Below are 15885 nucleotides of genomic sequence, written 5' to 3'. Positions count from 1 at the left end.
CTGGATGGCATTACCCTGATCTCTAGTAATACTGTGAGAAATCTTGGAGTCATTTTTGATCAGGATATGTCATTCAAAGCGCATATTAAACAAATATGTAGGACTGCTTTTTTGCATTTACGCAATATCTCTAAAATCAGAAAGGTCTTGTCTCAGAGTGATGCTGAAAAACTAATTCATGCATTTATTTCCTCTAGGCTGGACTATTGTAATTCATTATTATCAGGTTGTCCTAAAAGTTCCCTAAAAAGCCTTCAGTTAATTCAAAATGCTGCAGCTAGAGTACTGACGGGGACTAGGGTTTGTAAGAGTAGAATGGGAGGCAGAGCCTTCAGCTTTCAGGCTCCTCTCCTGTGGAACCAGCTCCCAATTCAGATCAGGGAGACAGATACCCTCTCTACTTTTAAGATTAGGCTTAAAACTTTCCTTTTCGCTAAGGCTTATAGTTAGGGCTGGATCGGGTGACCCTGGACCATCCCTTGGTTATGCTGCTTTAGACGTAGATTGTGGGGGGGTTCCCATGATGCACTGTTTCTTTCTCTTTTTGCTCCGTATGCATCACTCTGCATTTAATCATTAGTGATCGATCTCTGCCCCCCTTCACGGCATGTCTTTTGCCTGTTTTTTTCCCTCAGCCCCAACCACGTCTCAGCAGAAGACTGCCCCTCCCTGAGCCTGGTTCTGCTGGAGGTTTCTTCCTGTTAAAAGGGAGTTTTTCCTTCCCACTGTTGCCAAGTGCTTGCTCATAGGGGGTCGTTTTGACCGTTGGGGTTTTTCATAATTATTGTATGGCCTTGCCTTACAATATGGAGCGCCTTGGGGCAACTGTTTGTTGTGATTTGGCGCTATATAAGAAAAAAGTTGATTGATTGATTGATTGATAGAAGGAGAGAGCATATCTCACCCATATTGGCCTCTCTTCATTGGCTTCCTGTTAATTCTAGAATAGAATTTAAAATTCTTCTTCTTACTTATAAGGTTTTGAATAATCAGGTCCCATCTTATCTTAGGGACCTCGTAGTACCATATCACCCCAATAGAGCGCTTCGCTCTCAGACTGCAGGCTTACTTGTAGTTCCTAGGGTTTGTAAGAGTAGAATGGGAGGCAGAGCCTTCAGCTTTCAGGCTCCTCTCCTGTGGAACCAGCTCCCAATTCAGATCAGGGAGACAGACACCCTCTCTACTTTTAAGATTAGTCTTAAAACTTTCCTTTTTGCTAAAGCTTATAGTTAGGGCTGGATCAGGTGACCCTGAACCATCCCTTAGTTATGCTGCTATAGACGTAGACTGCTGGGGGGTTCCCATGATGCACTGTTTCTTTCTCTTTTTGCTCTGTATGCACCACTCTGCATTTAATCATTAGTGATCGATCTCTGCTCCCCTCCACAGCATGTCTTTTTCCTGGTTCTCTCCCTCAGCCCAACCAGTCCCAGCAGAAGACTGCCCCTCCCTGAGCCTGGTTCTGCTGGAGGTTTCTTCCTGTTAAAAGGGAGTTTTTCCTTCCCACTGTAGCCAAGTGCTTGCTCACAGGGGGTCGTTTGACCGTTGGGGTTTTACATAATTATTGTATGGCCTTGCCTTACAATATAAAGCGCCTTGGGGCAACTGTTTGTTGTGATTTGGCGCTATATAAAAAAATTGATTGATTGATTGATTGATTGATTGAACAACCATGCCACATTCAAAGTCGCTTAAATCCCCTTTCCTCCCCATTCTGATGCTCAGTTTGAACTTCAGCAAGTCGTCTTCACCACATCTAGCTACCTGAATGTGTTGAGTTGCTGCCACGCAATTGAATGGGTGTACATAATAAAGTGGCCAGTAATTCGTACAGGTTGTTTATAAACTACCCTTTTCAAAAAACTGCAACAAAACAACATCAACAACATTTAATCACATCAGGTTTATTGTCATGTGTCTTGTCAGGTGACATTTTAGTCATCTTTGTGATCATCTCCGATGCAGACATTTGTTGTTGTTGACATGTCAGTAGGAAGTGGAATCTGATTAAATAAAGACAGTAAGAATTTAGTTGTCTCTTACATATCTGTCTCACATCCTGGGTGAAAATAAATCTGTTAATGTTACCTGAGTGTCCACTGGGGTTGTTGAGGCCTTTATCTGTTTCATAATCTGGCGCTGCAGGTTGAAAGAACAGAATTAGTGAGTGGCGTTTTCAGTCACATTTGCACAGTTCATTGTTTCTCACCCTGAATCGTCTGAGTACATCAGGCTGAGCAGGAGGCTGCTGAAGCACAGCGCCACCTGGGAAGCCCTAAACGAAGTGTGCAACAACATGACGTTACCTCCGGTAATATTTGTGTTTGATTTGTTGTTAAATGTTACATATCATCACTTTATGTTTAATGACTGAACATGAATAGAAGTTGAAATAAAATTACCATCACAGGCTGCTGCAGAGGATTCATCGCTGCCACAGCAGGGGCCCCCATGTAGGGGAGCTACCAGGAGACAGGAAATCATGAATTTTTATCACACTTCAGACAGGATCACGGGTGTTTAAATATGTGTTCTAAAAAGGTTCTTGGTGTTACTAACCCCACTGACAGCAGGAGCTGAGTATAGATTTGGGACGGGACCCGGTACTGCAAAAGCAGGAAATCCAGGAACGAGCTTTGACAGGGAGAGAGGACAGTGTGAGTCTCCAACAACACTGTAATCAAAGCTCACATCAACAACAACAAGTGTTTTTACGTGACTCAGTAATTTAAATGCTAACAGTTAAATATCACACTCATGAAAAGAAAACCTTTCCAAATACACTGAAGCATTTTCCATGAAGACCACTTAACATGACTCAACAGAACAGCACCATCTTGTGGTATATGCTAGTTAGCATTCAACTTTTTGATTTTATTTTTATTTTTTTTTAACCCCTGCAACCTTACGTTTAACACTGAGTCATGCAACTATATATATATACACTGGAACATAAATACAAATGGCTAATTTAAACAGTTTCTTTGAAACATTTGTACTCTGTTCATGTAGTGAAATCCATACGACCTAAAATTGAAATTAAACATGAAACTCGAATCTTCTTTCCTGCTTTCTGATCAGTGCATCCTGTGAAAAACGTTTCTCATTTGACATGAGTGAATTAGCAACCAGATGGACCAACCTGAGCAAACTGGGGCTGCCCAAAGAAACCCCCACCACCTCCATTTAAAATGGGCGGGTTAAGGCCTCCATTCATCAATGCGGGATTGACCCCTAGACCCATCCCTCCGTTCAGAGCTGCCAGCATCCTCAGTGTCTGTGAAGACAAGAAAGACACGTTACCATGTGGTTAGAATGGAAGAACTCAAAACTCATTTGAAAAACTCAAGGCACCTGGCAGCAGAGACTTCCTGAGTTCACTTACCTTAAAAATGTTAGTTAGATGTTACGCTTTTAACTCAAAAACACAGTGAAGAATCACAATAATGAAAAAAGGTTTTACTTACCTTACCTGCACTGACCTGCAGTCCACAAACAGATCAACACAGCATGTGAGAAGCACTGATTTTATACTTTTGCCTCTGATAATCTCATTGATTTATTTACTTACATAATATGAAGTGGTTACAAATATGAAAATAAGAAGAAGCTTCATTTTTGAAACCTCAGACCTGTCAGAAGATTAAAAATATTTTATTTTAACATGTTGACACACTTAATACACAAGTTCAATATTAATTTGGCAGCTTTAAATTCTGAGATTTTTCAATGGTGTAATAGAATAGAATAGAATAAACTTTGTCTCAAAAAGGTCAGAAATTCTTCTTCAAATGGCTCATAAAAACACATTAAATACTCACACAGAAATCCACTGTACACTGAAAAAAAATGTAAAGCACTTTCAAATTAATTATTGTGGAAGTTCTATATATGTAAAGATATTATTATTATTGTGCGCCACATACCTTATATTTTGTGTTCTTCAAATGCTTCAAATGCTGTATGTCCAAGATGCTGAGGTGTTTGCGTCTTTTATCGTTTGTAAGGATTATTAAGAACCAATTATAGAAGAGAGCAGCAGTTTGCTCACAAACTATTTCTGTCACCTGCGTATGTATTATGGGACATTCAAAGAAAGGTGACAAAGTGACTTGCCTGTTTCAAAGACGCTTTACATTGTTCTCAATATTTTTGTGTGGTCACAATCAGTAACAATGATTCAGCCATCTGAATGGTGCTGACTTAAAAAAACAAACAAAAAAAAGCATTGTGAGGCATTAACGTTGCGGGTTGTGGTTTGAGTAAACATATGATCGTATCTTCAGGTCGTCCACTCCCAAAAAACAGAAAGAAAGGAGAAATGCATGCATCAGGTATTTAGAGACCCAAAACCCAACTGTAACACCTTTAATTCCCTGCACAGGCAGTGAGTCAGTTAGTCCGTCCCAGCTACCCTGTGCAGACCAGATACTCCAAAAGAATATATATATATATATATATATTCATCTTGTAATTCAACAAACTAAAGATATATAAAGGGGATAATCCAATTTGTTGAACTTAGAGGCACTCGATCATTCAAGGGTCCAACTTTGTTTTGTTTATGCAATATCTTATCTATAAAGTAAGAAATGTCTGTGTGTCTGTGTGTGTGTGTGTGTGTGTGTGTGTGTGTGTGTGTGTGTGTGTGTGTGTGTGTGTGTGTGTGTGTGTGTGTGTGTGTGTGTGTGTGTGTGTGTGTGTGTGTGTGTGTGTGTGTGTGTGTGTGTGCATGTGGCTCGCATATCTCTCTGTCAGATCGACCTCAACTTTCGGATATGGCTTACGCATGGCACGATGATGTGCATCCTTTATTATGAAAATTTGGGGGTTTAATTTTCAAAACCTTTATTTTGATATTAAACCTTTATTTTTGACATTGTAGCATTAGTACTTCCAAGATGGCCTCTGTCCTGCAAAACACAGATTTTCATCAAAATTTGTTTCCATGTTCCGTTTATTTCATCATATAAAACCGCTAACTTAAAAAAAAAATGTAAACATATATTTTATGGCTTAGTTTTGACATGGAATGCGCTCCTCTGAAAAGCTGATGCTGTGGTTAAAAACAAGCGCACCCTTTCTTCTTCTATGGTGTTTAATGGCACCTGGCATCATTATTGTTGCATTACTGCCACCTGCTGTATCAGTCTGTTATAGCAGTACTAAATCCTCTCGAGTCCAGTGTCTTTGATGTATTTCAAAAGCCAATACTTCCCCCTCTCACTTGGCCTTATGGCTAAAATAGCTTTCAGGCCTTACAATTGATTTCCTTCTGTTTTTACTCTTTAATAGGTAAACCATTCAAAAATGACAACAGTTTGTAAAATAACTGTTGTGTGTCATCCTGGTACCTACTCTCTCTTTCCAGGTGGCATTCCTTGTGGAGCTGATGAGCACACCTGTCTGCAATCAACCTGCCTCCATATAAACTCTGGTTCAACAGCTCATAGGTACCAGAAACTCAGTGTTCATGACCTGGTTTCTGGCCTCTCTATTTCTGTATAGAGCTTTTCTGTCTGCGTGCTGTCACAGTATTTCTTGATTCACTGTTTGGCAAACTGCATGTTTCTAGTCACCTGTTCAAGTTTGGGTCTGAGTGATTGTGAGCAGCCGCCTCATACCGTCTCTCCTCCTCCGCAGTGACAACACTCTCCGTCAGCTCCACAGGGGGCCACCTGGACCATGGACCACTCACAACTCCTCACCTTGGATCTCCACCTGCACACCGGGACTAGTACTTAGGCTGTGACTTCCTGTTTCCACCGCAACGCAGGCCGGGTCTCCACTCTGCAAACCTCCCAATCAGTACACACCATTTATGCAGCATTTGTCCTTGTAATCATCCCTGTACAATAAATCTGGTTTACAACTTATAGTACAACTGGTGGCAATTCACAACACTTTATTTACAATTCAGTTGGACTGGTGGTTGTATTTGACATTAATATGTGATATTGATCTGGTGATGGTGTTTTGTTTTGTTTTTTTATTAAATTTCTTAGCAACCAATTTTCCATAGGAATAGAAACTTCCTATGGGCATTGCAATAGTCTCATAGCTGTACTGCCACCTGCTGCAAAGTTTGAGAGGTGCCGGTGTCATCAACCCCTAAAAAGGCAGGGCGGACCAATTTTTTTTTTTTTTTTGGGGTGGCGGGGTGCAGACCAAACAGCATAATCAGCTGTCAAACACTTGGTGGTCATTATGACTTGAGACTTGACTTGGGACTTGCTGATTCATGACTTGAGAGTGACTTGATGGTGACTTACTACCAACTCTGCTACCTTGTAATGTTGGCACTCCATCTCATAACACTTTAAAGACACTTTGGCATTGAGAATTACTGCACCCCGGTGGGTGTGGTTACAGACACTGAGCTCTGAGAAGCATAATGTTAGCAGTTTCACAAAATGGTAAACTGTTGAAAGCAAAATAACAACACTGGTTCACAGCTGCGTCTGAGAGATAAGTACTGTCTGAAAATTATCAGAACGGAATATTCTGTGACTGGAACATAAGTCTTGGCTGAGTATGCAAGGTTGTTCCACGCAGACAAAGCACCATTTTGCTGTCATTTTTATACGAGGGTATGAAAATGAAGCATAAGCATTTATAAAAGCATTGCGAAAGATCGGCATTTGTAAGATTTCCTAAACATCTGTAAAGGCCCAGTGACACGTAGTGTGACTTGATTCAGGCACAGTCATGACCTGTGTCATGCTGGAGAGTAAACTCATCTTTAATGGGCGCAGACTGAACATGAGAGGGGCGCCGGTGCATGCTATTGCGCACAAAGAATTTTCCAATGTTCAAAAAATCCTTCACGCATAAATGTCGTGCTACATGGCGCAATCTAATCACCAACACGACATGCAACTGGTCAAGTCAAGTAAAGAAGTGAACAGAGCGAGTGGTGACATCAGCTGATCGCATCAGAGTGCAGCTCGTCTGAAGGATTATAACAAGATGTTTAATCTGTTATAAACATACTTTAACACCTGCACACAAGAAGGAAAGAACACACAAGCCGTGACAATGTAAACATGACAAATAATTACCTTTTTAGACAGCTCAAATGCTTTCTGCAGCCGAACAGCTGCAGCTGAAGGCTCCTCTGTGATTCAGGAAGCAATTCCAGACATTTTCAGGGCCCAATTTGCAGAAAAAATAATTGATTTGCCACAAAATTATTATTTTATATACACAGTGTCCAGCGCAGACCACATGGCAGGCAGTGGAACAAAGAACAGCATCCATCTGGGATCACAGCAGGTGGGATAATCACAACAACGTGTCGTCATGTCGTCATGCTACGTGTCACCGGGCTTTAAGATTTCCACAGATTGCCACTACAAAATAACATCATTATTTATTTCTTATTTACCTAAATTCTACTCCTAAATTGCCACATCCTAACTTTTTGTAATGGGTTGTAGGCCTGAAATGCAGATATGGATGTGTATTAACAAATCAAATGAATTCTACCACACAAATATAATTGTGCATTACAAATATCAATATCAATGTTTGTGTATGCATGCATTTGTTTGTTACCTCCGCCAAGGAGGTTATGTTTTCGGTCATGTTTGTTTGTCTGTTTGTCAGCAGGATAACTCAAAACATTTTTAACAGATTTTGATGAAATTTTGTGGAGTGATTGGAAATGACAAGAGGAACAAGTGATTAAAGTTTAGTGGTGCTAAACGCACCACCGATGCTAACGTGTTAGCATGTCTATGGCATTTTCAATGTTAAAAGTTAGCATTAAGCAGTTGCAGCTGTCATCACGTTTGGGTGCATTTGTTTTCAAATTGTAATATTCCTTAAATTTATTTTTGTTGAAATTTTGTGGAGTGGTTGGAAATGACAAGAGGAACAAGTGATTAAATTGATCACGATGCTGATGTGTTAGCATGTCTATGGCATTTTCAATGTTAAAAGTTAGCATTAATAGTCAATAGTTTTACATCCTCTTTGAAGACAACTTTGGATGCTGTAGCTCCTCTGAAAAAGAGAGCTTTAAATCAGAAGTGTCTGACTCCGTGGTATAACTCACAAACTCGTAGCTTAAAGCAGATAACCCGTAAGTTGGAGAGGAAATGGCGTCTCACTAATTTAGAAGATCTTCACTTAGCCTGGAAAAAGAGTTTGTTGCTCTATAAAAAAGCCCTCCGTAAAGCTAGGACATCTTTCTACTCATCACTAATTGAAGAAAATAAGTATAACCTCAGGTTTCTTTTCAGCACTGTAGCTAGGCTGACAAAGAGTCAGAGCTCTATTGAGCTGAGTATTCCATTAACTTTAACTAGTAATGACTTCATGACTTTCTTTGCTAACAAATTTTGACTATTAGAGAAAAAATTACTCATAACCATCCCAAAGATGTATCGTTATCTTTGGCTGCTTTCAGTGATGCCGGTATTTGGTTAGACTCTTTCTCTCCGGTTGTTCTGTCTGAGTTATTTTCATTGGTTGCTTCGTCCAAACCATCGGCATGTTTATTGGACCCCATTCCTGCCAGGCTGCTCAAGGAAGTCCTACCATTATTTAATGCTTCAATCTTAAATATGATCAATCTATCTTTGTTAGTTGGTTATGTACCACAGGCCTTTAAGGTGGCAGTAATTAAACCATTACTTAAAAAGCCATCACTTGACCCAGCTATCTTAGCTAATTATAGGCCAATTTCCAACCTTCCTTTTCTCTCAAAGATTCTTGAGAGGGTAGTTGTAAAACAGCTAACTGATCACCTGCAGAGGAATGGTCTATTTGAAGAGTTTCAGTCAGGTTTTAGAATTCATCATAGTACAGAAACAGCATTAGTGAAGGTTACAAATGATCTTCTTATGGCTTCGGACAGTGGACTTATCTCTGTGCTTGTTCTGTTGGACCTCAGTGCTGCTTTTGATACTGTTGACCATAAAATTTTATTACAGAGGTTAGAGCATGTCATAGGTATTAAAGGCACTGCGCTGCGGTGGTTTGAATCATATTTGTCTAATAGATTACAGTTTGTTCATGTAAATGGGGAATCTTCTTCACAGACTAAAGTTAATTATGGAGTTCCACAAGGTTCTGTGCTAGGACCAATTTTATTCACTTTATACATGCTTCCCTTAGGCAGTATTATTAGACGGTATTGCTTAAATTTTCATTGTTACGCAGATGATACCCAGCTTTATCTATCCATGAAGCCAGAGGATACACACCAATTAGCTAAACTGCAGGATTGTCTTACAGACATAAAGACATGGATGACCTCTAATTTCCTGCTTTTAAACTCAGATAAAACTGAAGTTATTGTACTTGGCCCCACAAATCTTAGAAGCATGGTGTCTAACCAGATCGTTACTCTGGATGGCATTTCCCTGATCTCTAGTAATACTGTGAGAAATCTTGGAGTCATTTTTGATCAGGATATGTCATTCAAAGTGCATATTAAACAAATATGTAGGACTGCCTTTTTGCATTTACGCAATATCTCTAAAATCAGAAAGGTCTTGTCTCAGAGTGATGCTGAAAAACTAATTCATGCATTTATTTCCTCTAGGCTGGACTATTGTAATTCATTATTATCAGGTTGTCCTAAAAGTTCCCTAAAAAGCCTTCAGTTGGTTCAGAATGCTGCAGCTAGAGTACTGACGGGGACTAGCAGGAGAGAGCATATCTCACCCATGTTGGCCTCTCTTCATTGGCTTCCTGTTAATTCTAGAATAGAATTTAAAATTCTTCTTCTTACTTATAAGGTTTTGAATAATCAGGTCCCATCTTATCTTAGGGACCTCGTAGTACCATATTACCCCATTAGAGCGCTTCGTTCTCAGACTGCGGGCTTACTTGTAGTTCCTAGGGTTTGTAAGAGTAGAATGGGAGGCAGAGCCTTCAGCTTTCAGGCTCCTCTCCTGTGGAACCAGCTCCCAATTCAGATCAGGGAGACAGATACCCTCTCTACTTTTAAGATTAGGCTTAAAACTTTCCTTTTCGCTAAGGCTTATAGTTAGGGCTGGATCGGGTGACCCTGGACCATCCCTTGGTTATGCTGCTTTAGACGTAGATTGTGGGGGGTTCCCATGATGCACTGTTTCTTTCTCTTTTTGCTCCGTATGCATCACTCTGCATTTAATCATTAGTGATCGATCTCTGCCCCCCTTCACGGCATGTCTTTTTCCTGGTTTTTTCCCTCAGCCCCAACCAGTCTCAGCAGAAGACTGCCCCTCCCTGAGCCTGGTTCTGCTGGAGGTTTCTTCCTGTTAAAAGGGAGTTTTTCCTTCCCACTGTTGCCAAGTGCTTGCTCATAGGGGGTCGTTTTGACCGTTGGGGTTTTTCATAATTATTGTATGGCCTTGCCTTGCAATATGGAGCGCCTTGGGGCAACTGTTTGTTGTGATTTGGCGCTATATAAGAAAAAAGTTGATTGATTGATTGATTAAGCAGTTGCAGCTGTCATCACGTTCGGGTGCATTTGTTTTCAAATTGTAATATTTCTTAAATTTGTTTTTGTTTATATATTAATAATCTAATGATTATTATATACAATTTTAGAGAAAGAGACAAAAAGAAATAGATCACTGTGCCAAGGTGGTAATCTCTTTAGGCTCAGTGACCCTATGGCCTTGTTTAGAGAAGTGTTTCATAAATGTTAAAAAATTCACATATTTGCAGTTTAGTTGAATAATAAATTGAATTTTGTCTCTTATTTGTTTTTGTCTATAAGCACATGCAATATCAATATCAGTGCTCAGATGACAGTAGCTTCTGGGAAAGGTGCATGTTGCAATAAACTGTGATGCCAAGCGCTAAGGATACATGCTATCCAGTCACAGCAGATGAAACTTTTTTACTACTGAGCAAACATCATTGTTAGACTTTTTTAGGTTCAATGATTCCACGGCGTGTAGTTGTTATGGCGTCAGTGACCCCATGGCCTTGGCAGAGGTTTGCACTCTCTTAGTGCTTCTAGTTTGTTTATTTGTTTATTTGTTTGTTTTCTTCTCTGTGTGTGTGTGTGTGTGTGTGTGTGTGTGTGTGTGTGTGTGTGTGTGTGTGTGTGTGTGTGTGTGTGTGTGTGTGTGTGTGTGTGTGTGTGTGTGTGTGTGTGTGTGTGTGTGTGTGTGTGTGTGTGTGTGTGTGTGATTTGAGAGTGGACATGAAGACTGCAGTAGAGTTTGATGTCAAGGTTTTTTTTTTTTGTTTGTTTTGTTTTTTTTAAGTGCACCCCAAAGAAAAGTAGTGTGTGGGAAATATTTGGGGAAATTCTTCTTGAAGATGACATTAGTGCTGGTTATGATCTGTGCACTTATTGTGATGCCATTTTGCAGGTCAGACATCATTTTGTCTTCTTTATTCTTCGTGGTTCAAGACACAGCCAGGTTGAATTAAAGCACTGGAGGAGTTTGGGACGCTCGTGAATGGGCGCACAGATGAGAGCAAGTTGCTATGTAATGAAAGTGTTTCCTGGATGTGAAAATGACAACTGTGTCAGTTCCAGCGATGATAGTTGTGCTGCGCTTTGTGCCAGGTGCAACATAGGGCACAGTATGATACTTATTTTGTATTTGATGTCCATTTATTAGTGTTGTCTGATGTTCATGTTGTTGACTACAAAAAATAAATAAATAATTTAAAACACAGATAAGAAGATATCCTTGAATCATTGGATTGGATGAATGGATTTCCAACACCAGTAATATGCAAGCCACAGAGACATTTTAATCAATAAAAGCTACGTGAGAATGACTTAAGATATTTTCATACGGTGTGTTTTGTGTAGTTATTATTAGTGCTGGATGTAATGATTATTTTCATAATTGATTGATCAATCAAATATGTTTTTGATTAGTCAATTATATGTTCGATCCATAAAATGTGAAAATGTGGTGAAAAATTTCCAGCAATTCACTTTACTGTCAGATACAAATAAAGCAGCTGGTAAATAAATTTACATTTTAGAAGCGGAAATCAAAGAATTTGGATTTATGTTAATGACTTGATTTTTTTAATGATTATCAAAATAACAGCTGATTAATAGTTGATTACTCATAGATTAATTGATTAATCATTTCAGTTCTACTTATTATCAATAGCAGTCAGTCATTAAAAGCGTAGAAACATTTGTGACTTTGAAGATCAGTCTGTGGTGTGATATATTTAAAGAAGACATGCACAGTTGTGCAGACTGCAGCTTCCTGGGAAGGCTTCATATTTGTTGCTGAAGTGAAAACAGGCTTCATTTAACATACTCACGAGGCCTGTTATTTGTGATGGCTGCAGCTCTTCAGATAATAGACGAGGCAGACTTTATACTGGCATCAAGCCATTGCTAAAATAACTACGCACCTTACTCATCTATAACGAGTACAAAATCAACAAGTCTTTATCTCTTTGCTTTTCTCTACTTTTAGACATGGACGGGTTTTTACCTGCAGGTTTCATCAGGATATTTGGTTTCTGACAGCAGGGGAGCAAGTCACTGGGTGTGATGTCACACTGTGGCCGTCTGGAGACGGTCTGTCGTGCTGATGAATCAGCCACAACGCCCCACATAAACAACCTCTGTGGAAGTCTGGTCTGGAACTTTGCATTAATTATACCCTGTTATGCAATGATGTTTTGTCATGACACCTTATAAGTACGGTTATTTTTGTTGTGCCTTTTTTAAGATGATATATGATTAAAAAAATGTTTCTCCATTTGTAAATGAAGCAGTTCTGATGGTAATGGGTTTGGATATTATTGATTTATGGAGAGGCCAACTGACATTTTTCAAGCGGTGTGCTCAAATAGAAACGGGTTCATATTTTTAGCTCAACAAATAACTAACATCATTCAGAGTTCATGCTGACACAACAAAGACAAGATTGTGTTTGTGTATTTTGCAGAAGCTCATTTTCATACTGCAGACTCAGTGGAATCATACCTGTTTTAAAGCTACAGTGTGTATGATTTATGTGTGTTTAGTAGCAAAAATTGAATAAGGCATTCATTACCATGTGTTCATTAGTGTATAATTACCTGTAACAATGAATCTACATGTTTTCATGAGCTTTTTAGGGGTTTATCAGTTTAACGTTACGAAAGTAAACTTTCAGTTAGCGGTTTAATGGTTATCAAAGCTAACTAGCTGTGCCCACCACTGCTTCTCTATACAGTATCTACAAGAACTCGAACCCTCATTTTGAGAAACAGAGGGTCATACATATTACTTATCACAAGACAACAGAGTATGAATCTAAAAAAAGTTTTTGAAAAAAAAAGGGAAGGGAAACTAAATCTGGACCGCCGATGTCATAATGCAATCTGCAACCTCACCACTAGATGGCACTCAATCCTACACATAGCAGCTTCAAATAAAAACTCAACAAATATGCAAGATTAGCAGAAACTTTTATTAATTGTTCAGTGAGACAACAGTGATTCACAGAGACAGCATGTAGAGGCAGCGGTGCAACATGAGGATATAAGAGGGAATCCTGATGTATTTGTGATGTTTAAAAGCTGTTTGGCCTCATTTAGTTTTCTATCCCAGAAGATTCCTCGTCTTCAGTAGAAGTCTTCATTCTCACAGGCTCTGCTTTCCTGAGGCGAGTTGCCGCTGAGCGCAGGAACCTTGCTCTTCCTGCTGTCGATCCGTCGGCAGCAACTTGTTGCTGGTTGGTTGTCCCGGTCATCGAGATCAGCTGGAGTTGACCAGGAGTCAGTGGGGTTCTCTGTGGGCTTCCTCCAACATTTCTTTGTGGAAGTAATGCAATCAGCGTGACTGGTCCAGCCCTAGGTGATTGAGCCACTCCTCCTAGCTGCTGCGGGCTCACACTGGCACCACCTGGTTGTGCAACCACAAACGCTCCACTTTGCTGGAGAGGTATAACAGGAATTAGCTGCTGGCTGATGGAGTTTCCAGCTGGCTGGATGAAGAACGACCCGCTTACTTGGACTAAGTGAGCCAAGAGGGTTTCTCCATTCTGTGGGAGCCCATTTTGAACCCCGGGGTTAGCACTGTTGCCCGGTCCTCCATTATTGTTCCCAACCCCAGCAGCAAGAGCCTCGGTGCTCCCTGATGGCACGCTACCCTCCACCACCACCAGAGCCACGGCGTGAATGATCATCCACAGTATTCTGAACATGTCTGAGCTCAGTCGAACACCAAGGCACAGTGTGTTTCTTCGGTTATATAAAGAGCATCTCCTACCATGGTGACTGAGAAAGGGCCAATCAGAGTCCAGGCTCAAAACAAAAAGTCCTTTGTGATCATCATGACCATGCTGGTGGACTATTTACGCTTTGTCACTTAACCGAGGCCCATTATTCAAACTTACGTGTCAAACCTGAACCAGGTATCAGTGGTTTAGATTCTTAGACCCGTCGTTACAGATGTCACATTGTGATGTCACCGCAGCAACGGTGAGGTGGACCAGTAAGCCAAACATGGTGTTAGCGAATAAAGACATGTGGTTTGGTGCAGATCCGTGTCCACCAACATGACATAACAACAAAGTCATACCCATTTAGAATCACCAGTGACAGAATTCAGTTGTCATGACATTTGTGAAATTGGCTGCCAATGAAAATGTTCAAAAAGAAGAATCAACTACTTTCAGCTACACAGTTACTGTCCTACGATCAAGAACAAGTTCACTGTTTTGACAACATTAGTCACATTAAAATGTTCGCAATCAAAACTCTGAGTACTGTGCATGTTTGACAATGGTGCCGGATGAGAGAAATCACTTTTTATAAAGTTGCTGAAAAGGAAATACATGGGTATCAACAGGACATTTGAATGAACTAAACCCACAGGGTGTTCTATTTTAGGATTACTTTCTTTTTCTTTATTATGTCTTAACTGTGATATTACAAACATATTACATTTCTATAAGGGCTATTTAGCCACTGGGGGTATTTGCATTGTAAACTGTTGCAGCAGATTCACTTCCACAAGCTTGTCAACCTTTTTTTATGATCTATTCAAATATATAAAGTATTAGAACAGTATTTTAACTGGTTTTAGTGCAGCAGATAGGCATAATGATTGTCCTTTTTGTGACTAAAGCATGAAATTTGGCACACATATTCTAAATTAACTAAGACTTATTTTCAGATGTGGAAGTATCCTGGAGTTGACCTCTCATGACCTACAGGGGTCAAAATTTTAAAATGTTCCAATCATATTGAAAGGTGTATCATATTATTTGTCTGATCATAATGATTCCAAAAAGGTATAGTTTAGACTATCTTTGACTAAATGTTCTGGAGTTATGGGGCATAAACAGCAAAAACGATGACAAAGGTCAATTTCAGTTTGTACAGGGGTCAAAAGTTAAAGTTGCACCAATTTTGGCAATAAGGTGATGCAAACAGGATTAATAAATGGAATAGTTTTGTCTGTGTTGAATGCTTGGTCTCCAAAGTAAAGGTCAAACAAAGTTGATGTCCTTTGGAGTTTATGACATGTGACACGTTACCCTGTAATATGGTAACTAAGCATGACAGGTGGTGCAAAGTATTCCTGTTTGAAACCCTATTAACTCAACCAATAATTTGCATCACTTTTTACCAAAATTGGAACAATTTTATCTTTTGACTCTTATACAAACTGAAATTGACCTTTGTCATCTTTTTTGCTGTTTTTACCCTGTAATTCCACAACATTTCATCAAGGATAGTCTAAACTTTACCTTTTTGGAATCGTTATGATCACAGAAATAAGATGATACACCTTTCAATATGATTGGAACATTTTTAAATTTTGACCCCTGTGTAATTCTTCATTGACCCCTGTAAGGTCATGAGAGGTCAGCTGCTCCAAGACACCTCAACATCTGAAATCAGTATTAGTTAATTTAGAATATGTGTGCCAAATTTCATACTTTAGTCACACAGTGAACA

At 39.6% G+C, this 15885-nt stretch overlaps 1 long non-coding RNA gene across 1 annotated transcript; it reads left to right on the top strand.

The window, feature by feature from the left end:
• Positions 1-2966: 2966 nt before the first annotated feature.
• Positions 2967-15558, top strand: LOC117526136. The gene is made up of 3 exons (XR_004565217.1): positions 2967-2978; positions 4096-4099; positions 15358-15558. It is a non-coding gene; the product is annotated as an uncharacterized LOC117526136 (long non-coding RNA).
• Positions 15559-15885: the final 327 nt, after the last annotated feature.

This window comes from Thalassophryne amazonica, chromosome 15, assembly GCF_902500255.1.
Source record: "Thalassophryne amazonica chromosome 15, fThaAma1.1, whole genome shotgun sequence".
NCBI classification, from domain to species: Eukaryota; Metazoa; Chordata; class Actinopteri; order Batrachoidiformes; family Batrachoididae; genus Thalassophryne; species Thalassophryne amazonica.
The sequence above is the reverse complement of the archived record's forward strand: the minus strand, read 5'-3'. Positions and strand labels throughout refer to the sequence as shown.